The sequence below is a fragment of the Phyllostomus hastatus genome, unplaced genomic scaffold (genome assembly GCF_019186645.2).
Source record: "Phyllostomus hastatus isolate PE091 unplaced genomic scaffold, TTU_PhHast_1.1 phas_contig_29, whole genome shotgun sequence".
Taxonomy (NCBI): Eukaryota; Metazoa; Chordata; class Mammalia; order Chiroptera; family Phyllostomidae; genus Phyllostomus; species Phyllostomus hastatus.
The window spans coordinates 22,033,259-22,048,507 of NW_025333835.1; the positions used below are offsets into that span (position 1 = coordinate 22,033,259).

The 15,249-nt window shown below is 35.4% G+C and overlaps 1 pseudogene; it reads right to left on the reverse strand.

Moving 5' to 3' along the window:
• Positions 1 to 5,480: 5,480 nt before the first annotated feature.
• Positions 5,481 to 5,653, reverse strand: LOC123818977 (annotated as a pseudogene).
• Between the last annotated feature and the right edge of the window lie 9,596 nt (positions 5,654 to 15,249).

Below are 15,249 nucleotides of genomic sequence, written 5' to 3' on the forward strand. Positions count from 1 at the left end.
AGTCAATGATATTATAATAACTTTGTATATGGACAGATGGGTGCTAAATATCACTTTGTAAGCTACATAAAGGTCAAACTACTATGTTACACAGCTTTAACTAATATCGGATGTCAACTGTACTTCAGTTTAAAAACAACTATAATACAAATAACTAAAATGTAAATAAAATACATTTATTGCAATACTTTCTGTGGGGCTCCAGTAATTCCATCAATAGAGGAATAATTAAAAAAATATCATACATCTACTAAATGAGATATTATGTAGCCATTACAAATTATTAGTGCAAAATATATCCATTGACTTCAAGGGATTTCCAGAATGCATTATTATGTTGGAAAAAAATAAGATACAATAATTTAATATCATATATAACATTCCATACCCAGAGGGCAGTAATGAACAAAAACATTCTGTAATTGTATGTATATGAACATGCTTATGTCTATGTATGTTTAAAGGCATTGCAAAAAGATATGCCTACAAAATACACAAATATAAGCATGATTGAAAAATGGAAGGAAGGTACATCTGATGCTAGTGTGGGTTATGGGTTGTAATACAATTTAAGAACAGGAAAGATCAAATGAGTTATAGTGACAGAAGAAAAAAGTGCCTTTGAAAAGAGAATACGCATTTGACATGTACAATGTATAATTGTATACATGCATATAAATCAAGAAGTAAAGGAAATAATATGAATAATAATTAATATTTGTATATTTATTTGTTCAATAAAGAACCTGAGAAAAATAAACTAAGAACTGAATTGATCATCACCTCACAATATCTATATTAGGAAGACAAAGCAGATTCTGTCATTATGGTTTTATTTCAACAAAATAAGAAGCAAACAAGACAAAATACCCAATCTTTGAGTATCAGCCTTGAGTATATTTGTATTAACAAGAATACACACAGATCATAAATGTGAGTTATCTCCAGAATTAGTTGAGCCAGAGATTAGTTAGCTCTGTCATTTATTCATCTTAATAGATTGTCAGTGCTGAAACAAGAGCTTATCCCCTTTTAAATTGAAAAACTTTATATAAAATAATTTAAATTACTCAACAAATATTTTGAAGAGTTTTAACCTAAATATTATGAAATTCCATCGCAAAAATGAGTTAATATTTAATTCAACATAATCAGATATTATAAGTGCAAAATTATGGGAGGCACTATGGCGTAATAATTGTGTTCAAATTTTAGAGCCAAAGACACTGGGATCAAATTCTGCCTCTGGCACACACTACATGTGTAACCTCAGGGAATTACCTAAGGGCATCATATAGCAGTTTCCTTGTATGTAAAATCCAAATAATAGTAGGAAAAATAAGGATAACAATGGAAGTTTAATTGTATTTCTTTTTTTTTTAGGATTTTTTTTATATTGTTCAAGTACAGTCATCTGCCTTTTCCTCTCACCACTACCCCTACCCCAGCCTTCCCTACCTCCCTCTCCTGATTCCAGCCCCCCTATGGTTTTGTCCACCTGTCCTTTATAGTTATTCTTGAAAACCCTTAATCTATTTCCACCCGTTAGAAATAACACACATGAACTCTCAATAGCCTGACATATATAAATGCCAAATATAGGTTAGTTGTTATAATTAAGAAAAAACATATGCAGTGAGAACATAGAGAGGTAACTAATAATAGCTCTTGAGTATTGTGCCTGTGCTACAATGGGAAATTTACAAATCTCTAGGATTTTCACAACAGCACAGAGATCTGTTACCTCAAATGTATGTCATTAATATCTTTCATAAGAAAAAACATTCAGAAAGGCTAAGTGATTTAACCATTGTCTACCATAAAACTTAGATTTCCTAATACTTTTTACAGTGGTAATACCTTGGACAGTTAAAGAACCTTAACTTATGGGCCTGGCTAGTGTGGCTCAGTGGACTGAGTGCTGGCCTGTGAACCAAAGGGTCACTGGCTGGATTCCCATTCAGGACACATGCTTGGATTGTGGGCCAGGTCCCCAGTAGAAGGTGTGTGAGAGGCAACCACACATTGATGTTTTCTTCCTTCTCTTTTTCCCTCCCTTCCCCTCTGTCTAAAAATAAACAAATAAAATATTTTAAAAAAACAAAACTCAAGTTATATTACCAACACATTGAGGTATGTCCAGAAAGTATCCAGCCGCATACTATGAAAAATAGAAACATTTACTGAAGAAGAAACAAGAGACCTCAGTCCCCTTCAAAGTAGGCACCTTGGAATGTCCCACTGTTCTCCCAAATCACCATCAGCTACCCTGTCATATTTTCCTGAGTCTCACTAATGATCTAAAATCTCTTCCCTTTCAAAGGTGATTTTAGTTTTTGAAAAATCCAGAAGTCACCGTGTGCCAAATCTGGGCTGTAGCAGGGCTAAGTCACATGGGTGATTTGATGTTTCACCAAAAATCTCTGCACAAAATGTGATGCATGAGAAGATGTGTCGTGGTGATGAAGCTGCCAATGACTAGTTGCCCATAGCTGTGGCCTTCTGAATCATCCAAGTATTTTCTACAGAGGAATGTTCAAGCTTAATGAAACATTTGATGCAGATTCTTGCTCTGCTTGCTCAGTCCTTTTGAAAGCCATGGCCACACAGTACACACGCTCACTCAATGGTGTCTACTGTCCCCACTGATTAGTACAGTGAAGTCATCATGGTCCACACAGGCACATTCCAGTCCACTCTCCTTGGCTGCCAGGTTACAGCAATGTTGTGCAAATTATTTTCATTATAGTAACAATGGCTCAACTTTTTTTGGACGGACCTGTATTTCTGAATATGTGTTATGAAGTATCTTCTGAAATTTTGAATAAGAAAGTATGAATGTGTGTCCCTTAATTTAAAAAATGTATTATATGAACAGTTGCATAGTAATTACATGTTTATCATTAGTTTATGCTTTGCTCATAAGAGATAGATATCTTTATGCCTTTCCATTTTTGTCTCATGTTTTTATTGATTTTTATATTTATAAACTTCTCAGATGTGTCTTATCTTCAAATATTGGCTGATATAGTAATTTGCTAATGCAGTTCAATAAGAATTGAGAAAAGTAATTTCATATTTGGCTTTGCTTGTGGTTTAACCTTATCTAGACAGGGATAAACATAAGCTGATTTAATGTTTAATCTTGTGTAAATCTACTGTGGTTATATAGAAGAGGCCCAGGTCTGGTCCCATGCCACCAGCTACCACTTCTGTGACTCCTCTCCCTCTCTGGGGTCTTAATCCCCATAGTACTTAAAGGTCTGAGATAGCGTGTTAGAAACTAAGTATAGAGGGACTTGTGAGTTTTTATAATTTTATATATTTTATATTCTCAACTGCATAGTGAAATCACTAAAATTAGGAATAATTCTTTTTATTTCCTTTGTATCTCTCCAGTTTGGAAGATACATGTTCAGATAGTTTTTATTTTGTGGTTTTAAAAAATTATCCTTTATAACTTAAATTTAAAACTGGTGCTGATGTTATGACTATGTCTGAGAAATGCTGTTCTTTTTTCCAGGTGGCCAAAACAAATTAAAAAAATTCTTTTAGAATTTTAATAATGTGAAGTTAGTATAAAGATATTAGAAAAACTTGAAGTTCAGAGCATGCCCCAGTTTCAGCATACTAGGCAAAAATACCAGACTTATTCTTAGACACAATTAAATACTTATGGACTTTGGGGATGTTTTATAATTTTCTAGTTGTTTCACAGTCACTAGAAATTAGGATTTTATATAAGTGTAAGGAAAGATACACTTCAATCTCCCTCTGCTCTATTCTTATAGTAGCAAGCCTGGCATATGTAAAGAAGCAACTGTGAGGCTAGCACTTTGAAACTACGTTTTACCATAAGTGTCTTCAGTGTTCATAGATCTTATGTGCATGACAGCTCTTATATTACTTAAGCTATTTTTTTTAGAATATTCTTGTCATATGTACATCAGGATGTATATGTGGATCAGGGGACTATGCTATAGAGTCTGACTGTTGTTGGATAGCACCTTATGGTCTGCTGTTATTCTGTCTCTCTCTCACTCTCAAATTAGGATCTTTGCCCCATTCAATCTTAGTCTTGAAAGTAAGTACATATAATACAGGAATAGTGGCTGACATTTTAGTACTAGCCATTTAAAAAGGCTTTATATGTATTAAATGAACTGTCCATATTCTTATTCTTCTACTTATATAGTAGATCTCATCCTTTAGAATATCTCTCAAATAACATTCCATTCTCTCAGTCACCAATCTTTCCCTCTCCAGTACATCCTCACATGAAAATACAAACATGTTACTTCTCTCTTCAGAAATATTGCTTTCTTGAAACGTCACCCTTCATATCTATTTCTCTACTACCCTTGACACCTATATATACTATAATGCTAGAGAACCCCAAGGTTCTCCTCTTTCTATACCCAGTCTTTATTTTGTGAAGCTTCTCACAGCTCTGTGGCTTTAAATAGCACATATGTTATTAGTCCTCCATTATCCATGGAGGGTATGTTCCAAGACCCCTAAGGGATGTCTGAAGCCTCAGATAGTACTGAATCCTAGATGCACTATGTTTTTCTTATACATACATACCAATGATGAAGTTTAATTTATAAATTAGGCACAGTAAAAGATTAATAATAATAATTAATAATAAAGTATAGTTATACTAATACATTGCAATAAAAGTTATGTGAATGTGGAATTACTAACTAAAATACAGGTTACCTGAACACAAGCCCTATGATACCATGATAGTTGATCTGATCATCGAGACTGTAACTAAGTGACCCATGGGCAGATTGTGTATGGAGCATGGATAGGCTGGACAAAGGGTTATTCATGTTCAGGGCAGGACAGAGTGGGACAGTGCTAGATTTCATCATGCCACTCAGAACAGCATGCAACTTAAAGCACTGTTTATTCTAGAATTTTCCACTTGATATTTTTGGACTGCAGTTAACTTCAGGTAACTGAGATTATGGGAAGTGAAACCCAGGTAAAGACAGACCACAGAGTAAGTTCCCAATATTATTCCCAGATTAGGTGTCTTCCTTAAAATTCAGATGGGTTATGAAGTTTTATGCAAAGTGAAATAAGCCAGGCAGTGAGGAACAAATATCATATGATCCCACCTTTAAGTGGAACTTAATCAACAAGATAAACAAACATGCAAAATATAACCAGAGACATTGAAATTAAGAATAATCAGACAGTAAACAGAGGGGATAAAAAAATATGCAGGAGTTTTAATTAAGCCTTTAATTTACAACAGAGATTTAGAGAACTTTTTCAGTTATGTTAGTTATTAGCAGTACTTGGTTTTAATACTAATTTGGAAAATTGAAAGTATGATATCTTTAAACAGTATCCAATAGAGGTCTTCTGGTTTGTTCTCCTAGAATATGTGACATAAAAGATGACATTTTTCTAACTTGCAAACCCAAAACAAAACAAAATATAGAGATTTAGAGATGAGAGAAAATAAAATAGTGATTTTTTTTCTTATTTCACCAATTAAAATCTCCAGCACAATGTTAAATAGTAAAGGTCACAGCAAATGTTTCTTGTTCTTAGGCTGAAGGGCGTGTTTGTCAATTAGCAATAATCATGCCTCAGATAAACCTCATTGGTTACAGTACTGCCACTGCACAAAGCTGAAAGGCATATTTTTCAATATTTCAAAATTAACTATGATGTTTGCTCTAGGTGTTAAGTAGATATTCTTTATCAGTTTCTGTTTCTAGTTCATAAATTATTTTTGTTAAACTGTATATTTGTGTTACACTTTGTTAGTTTATATTTTGTACTTAATGAAAACAGTATATGTTTTACTGTTATCTAACACTCTATAGTTGTTAGTGTCACTGAGAAATAGAACTGATTTAAAGCACTGTCAATATTGGATAATCAATACATTTTAATTTTTAAACATTGTCTTCCATTTCATGCTTTTATTTTCCATTAAATCTGAACAAAAATGAAACTTTATATCCAATAATACAGGATTTATCTTTAAATTTAGTGCTTTAGTATCCAAAATTCACAGAACTAATAATATATTATCTTCTATGTTTTCATTTATTTTAATAACATTACAAGGACAAAATGTCCCATTAATTGGCCAAGAGAAGTATTGATAGACACATACCAATGTCACTGGAGTGCAGCTCTGTGCAGTAATAATACTCTTATGTCCACATAAGAGTATTAGTAAATAATATATAAACTTTCATATATATGAAAGTCAAATCTTAAATTACCTTAGCTTTTTATACCACATTACCACCTATGCATATACCATTTCTTATAATTCACCCATTAATTTGTATTGAACAAACAAAGACCCAATATGGTACAGACGGGGCTGTCAGGAGAAGAAGGCAAGATTTTTTTCTTGTTCATAAGCCCATGAAAAAGTTTTAAGTAAGAAGTAAAACTATACCAAGTCAAATTAACATTAGCAGGAATATTAATTTAAAAATTCCCAGATAGATTTCATCATAGCCAGAGAAAAGAGTATATATGCTTTGAAATACAGTCTCACTAAGACATATTTTTAGTCTTTCAGGCACATTTTTATGAAGGAAACCAGAGCTTTCTTACTTTAAAACTAAAGATTATTTTCACATGTTGTTTCAAATGTTAGGATTTAATTGGCTATATCTAAAATAAACTGCACTGATTCCTACTATTCCAAGAATCAAGCAGACTAATCATAACATTCTTAAAAATAAATTATATGTCTATAATATAATGGAACTAGGTGTACTTATTTTAGGTAATAAGTAAGTAAATAAATAAATAGAATATGCATAGGCTCCATTTAGTATATGTTGGTGCTCTAATTACTATTAATTTTAATATTTGATATTTGTTACCTTCACTTTATTATCTTAGAACACAGAGTAGTAATTACATAAATTGGGCAATTCCTGCTGCCACAAAGTATAACCTAGCTTATTATTATAAAGGAAAATATGAACAGTAAAGGCAAAAAAAGGTTATCACATCATTAACTATTTTTTTGCCATTTTATTGTACTTCTTTCTTTCTATTTATAATAATTATTATAAACCAACTAATAGCAAGAGAAATAAAAACATAATAATATCCTGGTATGTATTTGTAAATTCAAACAAGTACAATAGAGGCTTGCTGTATAAAAATATGGTGTGGACACTGCTTATTGCAAAGACAGCAAAACTCTCTGTACCTTATCTGGAAGAAATGATGATCTTCCAGATAAAACAGGTTTTGAATAAATGAATATATGCAGAACTATGGATAATGGTAACACTGGCAAACATGTCTTAATCTGTATGAGCCTGCTTTGATGTACCTAAGAATGAATGTATTCATCTTCAAAACAGGAAAAATGGTTTTACCTTAACTTTTAAGAAGTGAGACTCAAAATTATACTGCAAACACACTAGCCCAAGCAAAGTGTTCTTTAGTCAGCTAGAAAATTCTGTATAATTTATTGCTAGTCTGTTTTGTAAGTTTTACCTCTCACCACTACCACAATGTCTATGCCTCCTTAAAGCAAGAGAATGCCCCTCAGTGTTTGCATGCGTGTACCAGTAGGAAAGGAGGAAAAGAAACATGTTTCTGTTCAATAGCCCCAATTACTCGTCCCTATGACTATTTATAAGAAACATTTCAGAAATTTTTACAATTAAAGCACTGCATTCAATTGTGGCACAAAGAACCTAGGTGTATTTGGAGGATGCCACACTTCTTACCACTTAACCCTCCACCAAGGCTCTGGGAGACATTTTGCTCTTGGCAATAGTTGATACTAATTTCCTCATGTGATAATCACCCTGGACATAACACACCAAAAAGAAGGACTTTCAGTTATCCCATCTGTAATGGAATAAAAACAAAATATTTTATAAATATAAATAAGTAATTGGTCACAAAAAAGGGGAAAAATGAAGTGATTTGTTCAGAAAATGTTTCCTAAGCATCCACTCCATAGTAGGCAATATATACTGTCCACTAGAACATTCTTGATTGATGGAACACCTCACTAATGGTTAGGTATTACCCACACAGGGCTATTAAACACTTAAAATGAGACTAATGTAACCAAGGAAATTAAGTTTAGTTGTAATTATATTGAATATTATTTTAAGAACTGTTTCTTTTTTTTAAGATTTTTATTTATTTTTAGAAAGGGAAGGGAGGGAGGGGGAGAGAGAGAGAGAGAGGGAGAGAGAGAGGGAGAGAAACATCAATGTGCGGTTGCTGGGGGTTATGGCCTGCAACCCAAGAATGTACCCTGGCTGGGAATCGAACCTGGGACGCTCTGGTTCCCAGTCCGCGCTCAATCCACTGAGCTACGCCAGCCAGGGTATATTGAATATTTTAATTTTAATAGCTACATGTGACTTAACGGCTGTCATACTGGACAGTGCTCTTTTGGGCCCTGGGATTTCAATAGTCACCAAAGAGATCAGGTTCTAGCTCAAAGGTAGCCTCAGTTCTAGTAGGGCCAATCAGGCAATAATTACCTACACAAATGTAAATGTTAGATGATAAATCCTATCTGTAATGGGGATTTAGAAGTTCAAGAATTGAGGTCAGTGCTATTTTAAAGAGGATAGAGAGATAGGGTAAAATTTGAGCAAAATCTTAAAGGGTGTAAGTGAGGTATGCCAGTATATTTGGGAAGAGCATTTGAGGCAAAAGGGACAGAAAGTTGAAAGCCTTACCATGGGAGTGTGCTTCATTTACTCAAAAAAGAGAAAGGGAGACACTCTGGCTTGAGAAGAGACAAGTGAAGTGTCATGGAAAATAAGGGAAATCACATCCTTCAAAGCTTGGTCAGCTCAGCTAAGAACTTTGATCTTTACAGTAAGTGAAAAAAAAAGCTACTGGAGTATTTTCAGCAGTGAAATGGCACAATCTGAGTTATGTACTGAGAAACAATTAAAATTTCATAATGCATAATTAGAGAAATCACAGAAATAAAAATATCCTCTGCTGAGAATGTTGCAAAGCAATTTCGAATTCCATCATACAGTACATAGTCAGTTCCCACTTATCCTCAATTACTAGAACAAAGGTCTTTCTTTCTCTTGCTGCCCCGATAATTCACACACATGTTTTATTCTTATATATTTTGTAGGACATTTGGAAAACAAAAATAGCACAGTAATTTTGGAAATTCTAAACTTCTTAAAGAAATTACCTACATTTCTTTTTTCTATTTCATTTTTTTCTTCAAAAAAATTCTCACCCAAGGGTATGTTTATTTATTTTAGAGAGAGAGGAAGGGAGCAGAGAGAGAGAGAGAGAGACATCCACCTGTGGCCCCCTATATGTGCCCCAAAGAAAGATAAAACTCACAACTTAGTTATGTGCCCTGACTGGGAATTGAACCTACAACATTTTGGTGTGCAGGATGATGCTCCAATGAACAGAGTCACCTGACCAGGACCCTTTTTCCATTTCTTACCTCTAATCAACCCTTAATCCATGGTAGAGTAACTTCTCAGAAATTGGTTTCATCTGTCTCTAATGACTTTCTAACTAAATCTAGCACATTCATTTATTTGTTTTATTTAATCACTTAGAATCACTGGGCAGTGTTAGTCCCACTTTTCCACTTATAATGAATTTTGATTTTTGATACCTGAGATAAAACTCCATCCTGAATTTCCTCCAAAAGGTTCTTACTCTTCACTTGCAGTCCTTCTGCTCATTCCTTCAAAACTGAAGTTTTTTGTGTCCTTGCCATGTGACCCCTGTTTTATCTCCAGTTACACAGTTTCCCTGGGTTATTTTATTCATAGCTTCAGTGATACTCCATACCAAAGACGTACAAATCTGAATTTTATGTCCACTCATAAGCCTCACTGTTGTCTAAAATACATCTCCCCCTAAAATCCACTTTTATTCTTCTAATTCCTTTTCTTATCTAACTGACTATCACCAACAAGTATCCAATTGTTGAATTCAAAACTTAAATAAGGTGTCTAAGTCCTAAAAATCATACTGGTCAAAAATTATGTGTTTATTGTATATTTTATACATCATACATTAGAGAACTTTTTATATTTCTAGAAAAAAGTATATCACTGGCCTCAAAGTCAGCTGTCAGCCTCCACTATGTGACTCTAAAATATCTGACAATTAGATTAAAAATTTAATGTCAGTTTTCCTTAGAGAGGAGAATAGGAAATTTTCTCATGTTAGCCTTCACCCCTCCACTGAAGGTGAAACCATTTTGTGGAGAAGGTCTTGTTACATACAGAGCAACAAGGGGACAAGGGGGCCATATACTATTACCCAAAAGGAACCCCCCGGGTTCATTATGTCCACTGCCAGAGGAAAGCTGTCTCTCAATACCAGAGATTTGTGAAAAGGAAAGGAAATGTTTATTTAATGCTGTACAGACTTAAAGTAGTGACCTAATGTCTTCATCAAAATCCCAAAGTCCCTTGAAACACCCACAAACACACACAGTCCTTTCCCCTTTGCACAGTCTGAGGTACCATATCTCAGGGAAAGAAATAGAAATCCATGGCTCAGGCAGCCCCCAGTTCTTCCCAGTAATGCGTCTCGGCTGGTAGGCCTCCCTCAGTTCCTGGCACCATCAGCTGTGTTGCCGGGATCTCTGCTAAAGCTGGGTGGTGGTTTTCCCTTCTAAAGCTGTGGGGTTCCCCACTCTGGCAAAGCCAGGTGGTTCTCTCCCCACTGCCCCAGCCACATGGTCCTCTCTGCACAATGGCTGCAGGAGTCTCCACTCTGCCACAGCTGTGTGGTTCTCCCAGCAATGGCTGCTGCATCTGGGTTTAAATCCCCACGCCAGTACTCTTCTACAGCCCCATTTCCGACTCCTCCTACAATCAGTTACACCTGCCAGTACTCTCAAAGCCTTCCAGCTTTACTGGGCTGCCATCGTGAGTCTGGGCAGGTGTGGCCCCAGGTCATGAAGCCAATCTTCTTCAAGCTCCCACACAGGCACTGTAACTCGGGGGACCTTCCTCGCAGTTACATCTTGGTGAGGACGTTCCTTCCATCCCCCTGGCTCAGAGCATGGCCACAGCTATTAAACATATCTGTGTAACCAGTTAAAGGTTATAGATAGGTTAAATGACCATACCAGAGGATAGCTGCAAGGCTGATGCTATGCAAAACAGCTCTCAATGGCCCTGGTCCATTTGTCCCTCACCCAGCTCACACCTGTGGGGGAAAGGGTGAGGACATCCTAATATTTCCTGAACACCTTGAGTTCTGGGCCCCATTCCAAATCCCTATTTGGGGTCCCCCCTCTTGCCTGCACCCTGTTACAGTCTGACTTCCATACTCCCAAGGAATTTGCAGGTGCCTCACAGAAATAGCCAAAATGTCCAACACCCTGTTGACAATGACCATCATGCATGGTAATTCTTTTCATCTTCTATGTGTCACCTGAGAACAGCAACTGTCTGTAAGAGCTGTGCATGGAATAATCTGCCCAGATACATTTAGAGGTACATCCATTTGCTCCAAAGTTCTTGGCATCTCTCAAGCAGTTGTCACAGGCAGGGGAAAAGCACCCCATCTCTTTCACATTTTTCTTCTGCTCAGAACAGGTACTGTATGGTAATAAAGGTAGAGGTGTTACATCCACACGCTTCTGCTAAAGACTTTTGTCACGTACCCTGAATCATCTTTCTTTCTTTTTTATTTGGTTTCTGAACTTTATTTTTTATTGTTGTTCAGTTATAGTTATCCCATGAATCATCTTTCTTTAACCTAGTCTACAAAAACAGTAAACTCATCTAAAGCTTCAGACATTTAGAATGAAAAGGCAGACAATATTAAGACTGTTTGTTTCTTTTCTTTTTCACTCTTTTCTTCCAAAGGCAAGGAAAGCTGATGATAATTGAACAGGAAGGGAGGAAAAAATCAAATAAGTAATTGAAATATTTGGCAAGCATCTCAAAATATTATCTCACTATGCCACATAATTTAATTTCATATAGATTGTCTGCATTTCTTACTAACTCAAAACTCAGTCCAAGCAGGAACTGCACACAACTGTTTTGTCCTTATAATCTATTGGTGCCGATGTCAGATGAATTCCGAATGAAAATACATCGATGGCCAATATAAATGGGTACATATTGCGGAAAGCCCTTATCTGTTGTCTTCTTCACATGCAGAACTATTCTCCTGAGTTGTAGCAAAATTGCTTATCCCTATGGCCAAACAGAATAGAATTCAGATTAAAGATAAACAGGGGGCGTTGCTCTGATTCAAATCTCTTTATGTAGATTATCAAATCCCTTGGAGTTATTTAAAACAACAACAACAACAACATTATTCGGAGTTCAGATTTAGATCTAAATGAGAATTTTAGGAAGATGACAATCAGAAGCCAAGTAGGTAGCTCTCTTATTATCCTTCGGAAGCCTTTGGCTTGTTTTATTACAGATTTAATCTTTTGGATGTATTATTGGGCACGAACCAAACCCAAACATGTTTAACTAGCAAAGCTTGGCAGTTACTTCAGAATTGCTCAATGGAATGTGTTATTACAGTTTCAAATGATGTTTTAAATCTGTTAAACTGAGTGCATTTTTCTTAGAAACTGCACTCATGTTTGGAATTATAAATCACAATTATTTGAATAAGAAAGTTAGGTTGCTAGATCTAGCTATTTAGAAGATCGGTTCACAGACTTTTATATTTTCATTTGTTTCATGGGTCAGTTCACAGTTAAAATACACTTGATGAAAGCTAAAGTCATGATTGATATCTTTGGTGGATAATATTCTGAAATACTTCCATTGAAAATGTACTGATTTACTTATAATTTTTAATACTAAATCTAAATATGTACTTCTAAGTCTGATATGATGTCTTTAGTGGTATGAGATGGACTTTATTTAATAAATAGCTATGGAATGCCTATTCTATTCTATGAACTTTGGGTAAAAAACAAAACAAAACAAAACACTACTGCCCCTGTTTGCAATATCTATATTGTTATTAATTAAACCATCTCCCATTTGCTTTTTTAAGTGTTAAAGGCTCACTTAATTAAAATAAGCTGATACCAGTTCAATTTTTTTATCTTCACCTGTTCTCTCTTTGCAGTAAACTGCATAGAAATAATGCAGGAGTGGGCATAATACAACATATAATCAAAGTATAGCCTGCACATGTATTTTTAAAACTACATTTTATTTCTTTTATTATTTTTATTCAGATGTGATTGGCATATAACATTGTGTAAGCTTGAGGTATACAACATGTTGGTTTGATACATGCATATATTATAATATGATTACTATAGAAACATTTGCTAACCCCTTTATTGTGTTACATAATTACATTTTTTGTGTGTGTGGAGAACAGTTAAGATCTAGTCTCCTAGCATTTTTGAAGTTTATAATATAGTCTTGTTGACTATAATCACTATGTTGTTCGTTAGATCTCCAGAATTCATCTACAAGTTTATATTCTTAAATTACTTCTCCCCAATTTCCCCACCACTCAGCCCCTGTTAACCATCATTCTACTCTCTGTTTCTATGAATTCACATTTTTAGATTCCACCTATCAGTGATGTTGTCCAGTGTGTGTCTTTCTATGTCTCACTTACCTCAGCCCTCAAGTTTCATCCATATTGTTGCAAATGGCAGAATGTCCTTCTTTCTCATGGCTAAATAATATTCAGAGATAAATGAGAGATGATAGATAGACAGGCAGATAGATATATTCCCCTTGTATCCATTAATGAAATCTTAGATTATTTCCTTACCTTGGTTATCATGAATAATGCTGCAGTAAACATGAGTGTACAGATTTCTCTTGCAGATACTGATATCAGTTTCTTCAGGCATATACCAAGTGGAATTCCTGGATCATAAGGCAGGTTATATTTTTTAATTTTTATTGGAATAAATCCAAGCCTCTTTGTTTATGTGTTGCCTATCGAAGCTTTTGTGTTCAAGTGCAGAGTTGAATAGTCATGGCGAATATGGTCCATGAGCCTAAAATGTTTATAAAGTTTTCCAATCCATGCTCTAATAGAATAATTATTTTAAAACTGTAAATTCATAGGTTCCTGTGTAAAATTTTCCTTTCTGTAAGAAAACCAATGGGCATATATCATCACACATTTTATAAAATATGACATGGAAATACCATGGGCACGAAAAGAAGTCAAGGACAGGAAGAGAGGCTGCTGACAAGAGACAATTTCAGGAGAACTTGAAGAGAAGATAACAGCCAGTGCAAATATCGGCAAGGGTTGCACGGGGAAGGCAACCAGGAGAAAGGTTTTCTGTGTGGAGATTTAGAAGCAAGAGTTCTATTTTTTAAAATGTTTTTAAAAATTACAGCTGACATATGATATTACTTTAGTTTCAGGTGTACATCTCAGTGATTAGACATTGTATAACTTACTATGTGATTATCCTGCTAAATCTCACACTCATCTGACACCATACATAGTTACTAGAATATTTATTGACTAAAATCCGTTTACTGTGCACAGGTAAATCAAATTTTAGGACCATGTTGATTCTCTAGCCACCTTGCAAAGGTGAGCTATATTCCCCCTACACACCTAAAGTGTGGTGGGACATGAAGACTAAGAATGCTAAACCCTATACCAAGAAGGGACGAAACATTCTTTACTAACTCAATAAGGCTTAGGGGAGAGGCCAGGACAGTCTCCAAACTGGCCCAAAAATAGCCTGAGAAAGAAAAGTAAAAGCGAACTGGCTTGAGTTTCATTTTGATGGCAGGGTGGGGCTCAGATGACTCCTGATTTAAGCCCCCTTCCGGTGGCACCAAAGGAAAGAGCACAAGGGAGTTTTAAAAAATGACTCATCTCAATAGTCAATGTTTTTGAGAAATTATTACCGAGCAGCAATCGAGGCCCTGCTGCCCACCACCATCCTCTAGCAAAACTCTAGAGGCAAAGGCATGGTGGTAAAAGTAAATAGTCTTTATTCAAAAGCTCCACAGTTTTGGAATAACAACAGTCCACTTATATTAGTCACTTAAGCCTGTCAGTTCAGGCTAAACTCTTTAACACTTGAGTTCTATCATTCCCACTCCCCATTAGTTTTATTATCTTATTTCTCTGGGGTTAGTTTACAAACTAAAACAACTTCGGATCCAAAACTACACAAGTTTGGGAGAATGGTAGGCTTCTGCCTCAGTTTGTTTCCGCTGGAACACCCAGAGAAGAATAACCCTGCCACCCTCTGCCAGGCCAGCCTGATCCTAGGCTGCACCTGGA